This window comes from Heloderma suspectum, chromosome 6 (genome assembly GCF_057233095.1).
Source record: "Heloderma suspectum isolate Gila_16-S chromosome 6, 16-S_ref, whole genome shotgun sequence".
Taxonomy (NCBI): Eukaryota; Metazoa; Chordata; class Lepidosauria; order Squamata; family Helodermatidae; genus Heloderma; species Heloderma suspectum.
The window spans coordinates 109,569,164-109,581,628 of NC_139463.1; positions in this window are offsets into that span (position 1 = coordinate 109,569,164).

Genomic DNA, 12,465 nt, shown 5'->3' on the forward strand with positions numbered 1-12,465 from the left:
AGGCTGAAATGCCTCTCCTAAAACTTAGTTCCTAGTGGTAGGAGCTTTAAGCTAAAATATGCTGGGGGTGGGTGGGTTTGGGGGGTATTTTGGCCCCACCCACCACTGGAATATGACCTGAGAACGTCTCTGAAATGGAATTTGACCCTCAGGCTGAAAGAAGTTCAACACTCTTGTATAACCTCAGGATAACCTTATGCAAAGATTCATCTCTGTGTATAGGAGAAAAGTGTTTCCGGCATTTGAACATGAGTCTGGGGAGAAAAGACAGCTCCCAAATTCTTAAAAATTAATTCAACAGTGGCCTTCTGTCCTGGAACCCAGGCCCCTTGACTCTTATTAACTCCCCCAATTGGCCCAGGAGAATTTCTACCTTATGCTCTTCAGATATTTGATAAAATCTCAGCACTTCCTCCATTCTTTCTTAGAAATCAGCTCCCTGAGGAATACCAACTTAGAGTATTTCTACACCAGGCTTTTATTGCATGCTCGCGATTAGTCATTCACAGAAGTTAGCAGGTCCTTTACATGGTGGCCTAGGTTTCCAGCTCATTCCCAGATCCTGTTTCTGATGCCAATGAGGTGAGGCAATTGCAAGAACACAGTTCAGTTGTAATCTGGGAAGAGAGTTGAAGCCAACACAAACACTTATGTTTACAGAAGGTTCACAGTGAATGAGTTTAAAAAGAAGATTCCCTTCAAGATATAATACATTTACAGTGCCACATTCTTTCTTATATAATCTGCTAACACTTCAGTCCTTCTTTGTTGACGAAGTCCTGTATGGTACCATGGTGTTCCCTAGATGCCATCATGAGGTGACCGTTACATGATATTCTCATGTTACACCTGTGTATGAACCCATGCACATTCCAACAAGACCCACCCACCCATTTATAAAGAATCTTTATGCACCAGCAAACACAATTATAGCTAAAAAGGTGATTCCCACCCAAAGAGATCCACACTCAGAGAATGTTGAAGAGGATAATGCCATGATGGTGCATTTACTTGAGGTTTACAGAGATTCAAATGCACAAGCTGATTTTGGGGGGAGCTATTAGCTGAGCAAATAGATTTGTTCACACACCATCTGGGGATGCTCCAACCTTCACCGAGTTTTGCTTTGATGGGTAAATTAGCCTTGTTCTTGGCAAAGCTGAGCTCCAGGCCTAAAAGTACTTTTCAAAATAACGGGAAGGAGTCTTCCTGGGCCTGAAGCATACACACCAAAGCAGGAGGCGGAGGCTAAAATTTGTACTAAGAACCTCCAAAAGCAATATACCTTTCCTTCGGCTGAAGCCCTTTCCTGCAGACAAGAACTAGAGAGTGTTGCAACTTCTGGTCTCAGGTGAAGAGGAAGGAAAACAGGGAGCCTTAGCTATGGGAGGCAAGGCACCCAATGATGGCACCTTGCTCTGGCAAGCAAGGAGCCTGGTGATTTCAGTGGGAAGGGGTCTAGTCCTTCGTTGATTTCAGCATGGGGCCTTTCCTCTGGGAGGCGTGTTGAGTGATTTCAGCAACAGCACAGCATCTTACTCCTGGGGGTGAGGCACCTAGTGATTTCAGCGGCATCTGGGAAGAGGGGGACTTTGCCTGCCCAAACCTAAGGGCTCTTGTCCAGTTCAGAGAAAGGATGTGACATCACAGCTTTGATGAACCAGACAGAGCTCACAAACACTGGAAATGGTGCTACTTGCTATGAGACAAAGACGGCTGGCCCTTCTTCCTGTATAACAAAAGAGGGTGCTTGGGGATGGTGGCTGCACATGCTGGAAACAAAAGACTTATTGGGTCCTCCCTGCCACCTCCCTCCTGTTAACAAAGATGACCTTCAGTGCCAATGACTCTTAACTACATGTGTCAAGGCTGGAGTGCAACAGCGGGAGAACACGGCAGGTGAATGATCAGGAACCTTACCAGGTATCACTCTTGGTTTTCAGTGCATTCTTGTTCTGCTCAGTTCTTACTCCCACCTTTGTCTTTGGGGCATGCACTTTAGGAAGTCCATTAGAAACGGGATTACTTGATGTCATCTTACATGATTTGTTCTCAACCCGATTCCTGTGCCTTTTCCTGCCTTTGCTGAAGCTGGAGACAAAGCTTCTTTGCTTTCCCTCAAAATGGAGTCAGTACTGTTCACTCAAAGAGAGCTACTTCATAACACGATGTTCCCACACTGGTTGTTCGCATTGCAGGCTGCTAGCTCCCCTGCTCCTCACAGCCGTTTCGTTTTTTGGCACCCAGGCAGACCAGCCTCCAGACTCTGTGGTCGCTTCCAAAACCTGATCACACACCTCACTAGATTCACTCCACAACAACCCAGCAACACTTTCCTTTCACTCCTCATCAGCTTTTACCTATCACCTCTCTCTTCTCCCCAACTCCCCAGTTTCTATAGGTTAATGGCGTCTCTTCCCAACCATTCCAGCCTCCTTAGCAATGGTTTCCAGGAGCCATCCATGCTCTCCTCGCTCCTTTCTCTCTTCCTGATTCACATTTCTTTACGTATTTATTTCCCTCTTTTCTAGACAAATCCTGTTCACAATACAGTATACAAATTACAATATAACCCAACTAATATATGGTTATCTTAGAAACAATGTAAAATCGAAAACACTCATGAAATACATAAAACCTAAAACGGCAACATTGAGAAACATCCCATTTCAGACCGACAAAGATAAAACAGTTCTCAAAGAGCCTTCAAGGCATCTATTCCACATCTGACTCATCTGCTCAGAGACCTCAGCAGGTCTGCCATAGAATTCCAGTGCACTGCAGAAAAGCATGCTCTGAGGCAGCACCCTGTTCATGTGGGGCACTGAAGAGACCTGTTTGGCCTCACCCCTGCCCTCCATGAGGTGAGCGTGCAATCAAGGGAAGAGTCGACAAATTGGGAGAGAAAGATCAATAACCTGGGTAACCTGTTCTTCCAAAGCAGCTTGTCTGTTATGACTGATCTCCACATGAATAAGACCCTTAATCAACTTCCCCCAAACACAGTAAGAAAGCCATTGCTCACAGCATTTCATGGCAAGGCAGTTACCCTAGTACACACAGGGACTAGGAAGCTTATGGGATGTGTACAGCAGCCTTCTTTTGTCTCTCTCCAGATCTATTGGACTCCAAAACTCATCATCCACAGCCAGCATGGCATGCAACAGAATCAACAGTCTGAGATACTCCGAAGAAGAACGGGCTGAGAAGTCCTCACAAAGTTAAGCTTCACCTTGGTTGATGCCTTTCTTTGGACATAAGTCCAAAGAAAAATGTCATGTTTAGCCATTTCAAGGTGGAGTGTTAGCTTAGAAGAGAAGCAGAAGCACAAGAGTCTAACATGGTTCACCCTATGGATCAAGATTAGAGGCAGTTGGGGCATCGTCTTGTTTTATATAAGTTCTTCATTCAGATCAGCCCACCTGGGACGACCACATCTAGCACCTTCAGGGATGTTGCCCAGAATCAGCTAAGCCTCAAGCTCCTTAGAGCCATCCCTCCGACTCATTCTTAAAGTCCCTCATGGTGATGAATTCCACGATCTGTTTCTGATCACCAATTTGATTACCCCATTGGTGTCCCATGAAGAAAGAAATGGAATTAAATTTTCTTTCGGAGCATCCTTGTCTAATATCTGTGACCACCATCTATTTAAGAGCTCAGTGAAATGATAAGGATTCTGGTGCTGTTCCATGTGGGATTCACCTGTTTCCCCCCAGGACCAATTCCCTGGTTTTGTCTGGATTATAAACGACTAATTACTGCACTTCAATCCCTGGGTGTTGCTTCTGCCTTTGCAATTTGGGAACCACGCGCAGAACACATTTTTGAAATGATGCAGTTGTGATACATTCACAGCGGAGAGGCCTCAATCAGCCATGAGGGCTAAGAAAGGAAACTCTGTGTTCGCACACAGTGTATTCCTGATGATCAGGTGCTGGAGCTAAAAATATCTAGCAGGTCCTGCAGGCGGGTTTGCCTGGAAGTAAGAAGCCTGATGTTGAGAGGGACAATGAGTCTTGGGCTTGGTCCTCCTAAGTGTCTCCCAACCAAGGATGCCCCAAGCAGCAATGGAGGGCCAGAGGGCAGCACTAGAACCAATGGGTGGAAATTGCAGGGAAGGAGAAGTTGGCTAAATATGAGAAGAACATCCCAACAGTAGGAGCTGTTCGACAGAGGAACATGATGCCCTGGGAGGCCTGGGGTTTCTTTCAGTGGAAGCAATTCAGCAGAGGGTAGATCACCATCTGTCAGGGATGCTCTTTGCAGATCCTGCACTGAACACGTGGTTGGACTAGATAACCTCTAAGGCCCCTTCCAGCTCTTTGATTCTATAAGAGCATGCTCCCTTTCCCCAACCACCAATTATTTGGTGGCTTCCCAGTCCCCCCCCCCATTCTGAAAGGTTGAAATCCCTCTCCTAAGGCTCATTTAATGGAAATAAGAGCTTTAAGCTAAAATATGCTGGTCTGGGGAGCTATTTTGGCCATGTCCCTTTTGTCTTTGGCCCCAGCCACCACTCAAAGGTGGCCCCTGAGAGCGTCTCCAAAGTGCAAGTCAGCCCTTGGACTGAAAGAGGTCCAACATCCCTGTTCCATATGGAGAAGCATCACTGGGGTTGCTGGGGCTCAGGGATTGACCTGAACTTTTGGCATTTTTGTCTCCTCCTCAGAGTCTACAGGAGTAAAATCTCAGGGAAAGCAGCCAGAACCACAGTGGCAGGCTGAGTTCAGTTTCACATGATGAGAGCCAAAAGTCCATCAGGCTCTAGGGGACATAGACTCATAGAATAGTAGGGTTGGAAGGCGCCTATAAAACCATGTAGTCCAACCCCTTGCTCCATGCAGGAATCCAAGTCAAAGCATCCCTGACAGATGGCTGTCCAGCCTCGTCTTGAACGCCACCAGTGTGGGAGAGCCCACCACCTCCCTAGGTAACTGGTTCCATTGTCATACTGCTCTAACAGTTAGGAAGTTTTTCCTGATGTTCAGCCAGAATCTGGCTTCCTGTCACTTGAGCCCATTATTCTGTGTCCTGCACTCTGGGATGATCAAGAAGAGATCCTGGCCTTCTTCTCTGTGACAACCTTTCAAGGACTTAAAGAGCGCTATCATCTCTCCCCTCAGTCTTCTCTTCTCAAAGCTAAACATGCCCAGGTCTTTCAGGCTCTTCTCATAGGGCTTTGTTTCCAGTCCCCTGATCATCTTTGTTGCCCTCCTCTGAATTCTCCCCAGTTTGTCTGCATCCCTCTTAAAGTGTGGTGCCCAGAACTGCACACAGTACTCCAGATGAGGCCTAACCAGTGCTGAGTAGAGGGGAACTAGTACTTCCTGGGATTTGGAAGCTATGCTTCTATTAATGCAGCCCCAAATAGCATTTGCCTTTTTTGCAGCCATATTACATTGTTGGCTCATATTCAGCTTGTGATCTACAATTCCAAGATCCTTCTCGCTGGTAGTATTGTTGAGCCAAGTACCCCCCATCTTGTAACTGTACCTTTGGTTTCTTTTTCCTAGGTGCAGAACTTGGCATTTCTCCCTGTTAAATTTCATTCTGTTGTTTTCTGCCCAGCGCTCCAGGCTATCAAGATCACTTTGAATTTTGTTTCTGTCTTCCAAAGTATTAGCTATCCCGCCCAATTTCATGACATTTCTAAATTTGATAAACATTCCTCGCACCTCCTCATCGAAGTCATTAATAAAAATGTTGAAGAGCACTGGGCCCAGGACTGAGCCCTGCACTACCCCACCCGTTACCTCTCCCCAGTTTGAGAAGATCCCATTGATAAGCACTCTTTGAGTCCGATTCTGTAGCCAACTGTGGATCCACCGGATCGTTGTTTCATTTAGCCCACTTTTAGCTAGTTTGCTAATCAGGATATCATGGGGCACTCTGTCGAATGCTTTGCTGAAGTCAAGCTATATTATATCCACAGCATTCCCACAGTCCACAAGGGAGGTTACCTGATCAAACAATGAGATCAGATTCGTCTGGCAGGATTTGTTCATGACAAATCCATGTTGGCTTCGAGTAATCACGGCATTGTTTTCAAGGTGCTTACAGACTAATTGCTTTATCATCTGCTCCAGAATTTTCCCAGGGGTTGATGTCAGACTGACTGGTCTGTAGTTCCCAGGTTCCTCCTTTTTGCCCTTTTTGAAGATAGGGACAACATTAGCCCTCCTCCAGTCATCTGGCACTTCACCCATCCTCCATGATTTCTCAAAGAGAATAGGCAGCGGTTCTGAGAGTTCTTCTGCCAGTTCCTTTATTACTGTAGAATGCAGTTCATCTGGCCGTGGAGATTTGAACTCATTCAAAGTAATTAGGTGTTCCCTGACCATATGCCTATCAATCTCAAGCTGCAATCCTTCCCCTTCAGCTTGTAATTCGCCTTTGCCGGGTGTTTATAGACCCTTTTTCAGGAGAAGACTGAGCCAAAGTAGGAATTGAGCACTTCTGCCTTTTCTTTGTCATCTGTTATCATTTTGCCATCCTCACTGAATAGTTGAACCACCATTTGTTTCCTCTGTCTTCTACCATGCATGTATGAAGAAAGATACCATGTTCCTTTTATTCTTTGCCCCATTTGTTTTAACCCAGATGCTCTCGATGGGGCTACCGAGCTCATCCTCCTGTATTTTGGTGCAGAGATATGTATTTTTAACATATAGTGCAACCCTACCTCCCTTTCTGTTCCTTTTGTTATTTTTGAACAAATTATATCCTTCAGTTGCTGTATTCCAGTAGGGATGTCCGCAGAATCTGCCACGGACTCAAATGAGGCCAAATTCCATTGAATTCGGCCTCCTGGAGTCTGTGGCGGAATGGATGTACTCATCTCTGCCTCCCATACCCACTTGGACTGAATCCTCCCTCCTGGCAGCTCCATTCAGGAAGTGATCCGGACACAAATGGCGTCTGCGACACCATTTGTGTCCCTGTATTTTCTTGTGATAGGCTATGCGTTTGAATTTGCATAGATAGTTGCATAGCCTATCGCATGAAAAAGCAGGGATGCAAATGGTGTCATGAACACCAGTTGCATCCGGATCACTTCCTGTTTCTGCCCAGCAGCGGTATGGCTGGCAATGGCGGCCATATCGCTGGCGGAATGGAGCTGGCTGGTGGCTCCGTGGAGTCAATGCGGAGTGGAGCTGACCTGGGTGGAGGAACGGATCGCCTCCCCCCCCCCAGCGGACCCCCCCACGGACGCAAGGTAAGGGATTCGTACATCCCTATATTCCAGTCATGAGAGTTATCGCACCAAGGCTCAGTTACACCTATCAAGTCATAATTTCCCTCCAGTATTAAGAGTTCAATTAATTCTGTTTGTTTCCCATACTCTGGGCATTAGTATACAGACACCGAAGACCATGTGCCTTATAGTCTGTCTTTCTTCCTACATGTTTGTGAAGGCTATTATTGGGCGCTATTAGAGCTGTTCTCCCCGTTGTGGTGCATGAGCCTTCGTCCATTGTTACCCCCAACATTACATCTCCCTTCCCCGTAGGATTCAGTTTAAAGCTCTCCTGATAAAGTTCTTCATGCTGTGGCCAAACACATTCTTCCCAGCCCTTGTGAGGTGCAACCCGTCCCTTGCCAGCAGTCCATCTTCCAGGAAGTATAGCTCGCGGTCCCAGCATCCAAATCTCTCATTCCGGCACCACCTTCATAGCCAGTCATTCACCCGGAGTATTTTTCTTTCCTTTTCTGTCGCTCTTCTAACTACTGGAAGGATGGATGAGAAAACTGTGTGGGCCCCAAAGTTCTTGAGTTTCCTTCCTAAAGCTTCAAAGTCTGACATGATTTCTTTGTAGCTCCGCTTGGCAGTATCATTTGTTCCGACATGGATGAGAAGAAAGGGATACCTGTCAGTGGGCTTTATGAGTGCAGGCAGCCCTTCAATCAAGTCTCTAATCCGTCCGCCTGGGAGACAGCATACCTGGCGAGTCCATGGGTCTTCGCGACATACTTGGGTTTCAATCCCATGCAGCATGGACTCCTAGTCCCTTCCTTACTTGGGAAACAGACACCCTTAATACCTGCACCACCGCCTCTGCTATTGCCATCTCCCCTCCTGCTGCCCCAGGTTTGTGGGCAGGACGAGGCAGGTCACCGCAGCAGAGGTGCACTTCAAGATGACTGCTTGAAGAGCCTGCGCATGTTCGCACATGTTCCTTCAAACCATGTGCAAAAGAACAATCCACTGCACGCTTGCTCTTGGAGTATGTACAAAGGATCAAAAACTTTTCTGTGTGAAGGGAGGCTTGTCCATCCATGATTGCCCCTTTGCATCACAACTCCCACCCCTCCCAGATTGAGAGCATTTCTACATGAGGCTAAAATCCCACACCCTTACCAAAGCTTCTGCCTCTGGAATCCTTGCAGGATTGAGATCGGCTCCTTTTCATGTGGTGTTATCCAGGGTGTTTCTTTCCAGGCCACTTCTAAATGTTTCATTCTACAGCCACTTGATGGTGCTGCGATATAGAAGGATTCCGGAAATTCACCGGAAATTGATCATGCTTTGAAGTCTCTTATTGCATTTTCCCCATAGATAATTAAGCTACTATAATGGTCAGAAAAGATGGGAGGGGCCCTGGAGGTTGACGACGTTGTGTAAAGGACCTGCAAAAAACCATGAGTGACCAATCACAACCGCACAATAAAAGCCTCATGTAGAAATGCTCTGAGCCTCAGGAGACCTCACAATCCTAACAAATGCAGGTGCACACTCCTGTTCATGTTGCGAAGCTTCTCCCAACCCCATTTGTTTGGTGCATGTGGCTTTTGACATAGACATGGGGCTAATCTACACTAGAGCACCTTTCATGTGTCAGGCAATGCTGTCTCAGTATTTCTGCATAGCACAATTGTTGCAGTAAGGGCACATACTAACGAATACAGCACAGTTTCCACCGTGTTGATAATGCAATCGAGCTCCACGCAGAAATGCAATGGCAGGAGAAGTAGGAGGAGACGCTCACATGTGTTCTGTTGTTTGTGTTTGTCACGTGAGCACACAACACAAGCCACCGAAACTGTGTGGGAAACGGCCCTTTCATATTCCTTAAAGAAAATTAAAAATCCACTGAGTGGATGCACACCTTTAAGGGTGCTGGACTAGATGGATCCGTGGTCTGATCCAGCATGGCTCTTCTTATGTTCGTAAGTTCTTAGGAAGGAATGGGGATTTTATAAAAGAGTGCATGCTAATTCACAGCTTCTCCTGCAAAAAAAGGGGGGGATCACGGAGGACGAGAAGGGTGTCAGGAGCGCCCTAGCGGCCTCTTTCAGTCTACTCCAATAGCCAGCTCAAGACTCAGACAAAAGGATTCTTTTCAAGACTTTAATCCTTTTACAACTGAATGACTCTTTCAGATGCTAATTACAGCGACTAAGCAATGAACAGCAGGGTAGCCTATGCTCCGGGTAGGCAGTTGGTCCCCGTTTGAAGGAGAATCACTTGAAGACCCTGAACTTATGGGCTAGAGAGAGATCCTCCCTCTTTCCCTTGGATCCACGGGATGCGGCCATTGCTTGCGTGCCAAACGGGCGCTACGCCTCCTTTCCGCGCCCTCCATCGCTTACCGCTCCCGGCGGTAAAATGGAGACCAATTCAGTTGACACTCTTATTGAGTGAAATCAATGTGATTCTTGTCTATGGTGACAATCAATCTCTAGAGGTGTTAAGAATGATGTTGTACTGGACTGAACTGGTTCATATGGACCCTTTAGAGAGGGTGTGGATAACAACAGCTGAATGGGATTTCACTGCTATCTTGTCCGACTCTACAAGGGGATCCCTTCCAGCCCTGTGATTCTGTAATTGTAACAAGAAAAGGTTTAACTGATGCAGATGCATCAAACCTGCTGAACCAGTCTGGCCTGGCCAGGGCCCCATCTACACTGGGCTTTTACTCCGGGGCGGGTGCCAGTTGAGGTTCCTCGTGATGGATGACACAGTCGTGACTTCACAGCTATCTGTGGTTTTTGCCCAGAAAAAGCGGAGTTCCAAGGAGTTGTTTTACTGCATTTTTTTGGGTTTGCTGTGGGTTCCCCTGAGGTTGCGGGCCGTCTGTTCCTTCCCCAAACTGACTTCGCTTCTTACAGTGGGCATATTGTAGGTGTGCGTAGTGCCTGCATCACTCTATGATACCCCTTTGCTTCCCCATCCCTTCGCAGCTGCACAGTTACAGAGACACAGAGGGACGTTATCATTTATTTAATCACACTTTCGCACATTTTTGCAGCTTTGTATCTTTGCAATGGTTGTGGTCTCAGTACCCAAGGGCTTGGGGTGGGGGAGTCTTGGGGGAGGAACAACATTGCTCCGGCCACCATTTTGGAGCAATGGCTAGGCACGGAGCACTCACGCTTGTGAGTGCGAACCATTGTGAGAGTCTTGGGCTGGGGAACGGACAAACTGATGCTGCAGAAATGAAGGAGCACAAAATACCCAATTTTCACCGAAAACAGGGTCAGAAAGACACAGCAGAGCCCGTCAAATGTAAAACAGCCACTGAAGTTTCGCACCCCCACACTCATGGGATTGCACAGCTGCACATTTCAGTATAATGGCAAAAAAAGAGAGGACATGGCAAGACTCTTAGGGAAGCATGCAGTACATCGCAAGTGTATTGCAGGACATGGTGATTCAAAGCCGCATTGCTGCACAGTTGCGATGGGGTGGGGGGCCAAAGTGGTGCCATGTAGATGGGGCCCAGCCCTCTTTCATTAAGAAGATGTTTGCTTTGGAGTGGAATGGAATAGGGAATTGGATTGTCCCGTTCTCCCTAATCAGTCGATCTCCACTTTGGCTCCCATACCTGTTGCGTCTATGGATCTTAGGCTGTGTCTTATTCAGATAAAACCTTTGTTGCATGTCAGTTGGAGACTGCAATTTCTTTTTAATAAAGTCTAATGTGGCTGATTTCTGGTGGTACAATGCAGCTAGTTCTTCTTTTAAATGTGTGTTTTCGTAATGTCCAATAGTTCCTTATTTTGGGAGGAGGTTATTATGTGGATAAATTTTGTACTGGAACAGTCTTTAATGTTTGCTGGTAGGGATGGCTGAACTCACCCTCTTCCATACTGTGCACCACTTGCCAGACCCTTGCTGGCTGCCTGACCCTGTTCGCTGTGTGAACCGTGGGCACCTGGCAAGTGGTACGTGGCTGTCCGATCCCTCACTGAGCCACTGTTTTGCGTAAAAATTGTGGTTTGGCCTTTTTTGTAAATCACCATTTATGCAAATGGAGGCCATGAAGTGGCCATTTATGCAAGATTACAGGTGCAGTGGTCCATTTACACCTGTAATCTTGCTTAAATGGCCCATTTATGGCAGCCATTTGCGTAATGGGGATTTACGAAAAAGGCTGAGCTGCTATTTTAATGCAAAATGGTGGCTTGGCAGACCAGTGGGACTGCCACGCTTGGCTGGCTCGGCGGGTGCCATGTCAGGCAAGTGTGGCAGTCTGCAGACCGGAGTCTGGGAGGCTGAGTGGGGGGAAGTCCACTGGGCAACACTCCCTTCCCAGACTCCTGCGACATCCCTACTCACTCATGTATATGCTTTAAATTATTTATCTGCTTCATGAAAATTAATGAATGGTCAGTGTAAATGGATTCTCTGTGCCCTCTTGACATCTAAAAGACTGATATGACAACACTGGAAGGATAAATGCTCACCTCCTATAATGCAATGCATTGAGGATTTCATAACACTTTCAACTTGTATGGGTGGCATATAGACACCACCTTCAAATGGATACATATTCGGATATCTGGTCTGCTTTTGCTGAAGCTTATGTATAATTGCTAGTAAGTTATATTTTCATGTCTATGGATTTCATATGTATTCATTGCTATGGATATATACAAATTATGTATGCATATATAAAAACACACACACCAAACAATTCATATAGTACTTCTTTCCATATTATCCCCTTGAGTTATTCCAGGTAGCCCAAAGCAAAACTTAGGGAGAATAAATGTGTAATTCTCACTAATCAATGCAAGACAATGCAAAGAACTGTCTTTCTACAAATTTGACATATTACATGAATTTCTAAACCAATGAGTAGCAATTTCAAATGTTTTTTTAAAATATATAGAAGCACTGGTTCTGTTGAGAAACTTAAGCATAAGAAAAGGAATATGAATAAGAAAAAAGGCTTCAGCGGTAGTGGCCAGGGGATTGGGGCAAGCTAAGCTTATAGTCTTGGGGCAGTTGTAGAAGAATCAGAAGAGGGGGCACTGGGGCTGAGTTGCTGTCTGTGAGGATCTGATGGTGCTGGTGGTCCCCCTAGATAGGGGGCAGTGTTTGTTGCTGTGTGCTAATGTTGAGAACCTCCATCTTATGCTTATATAGCATGCTCATCAGCCTGCCTTGGTCTGGATGGTGGCTGGAGGAAGCCCTTATGGAAGTGAAGATGGTGGCCCAAAGAAAAGGCACAC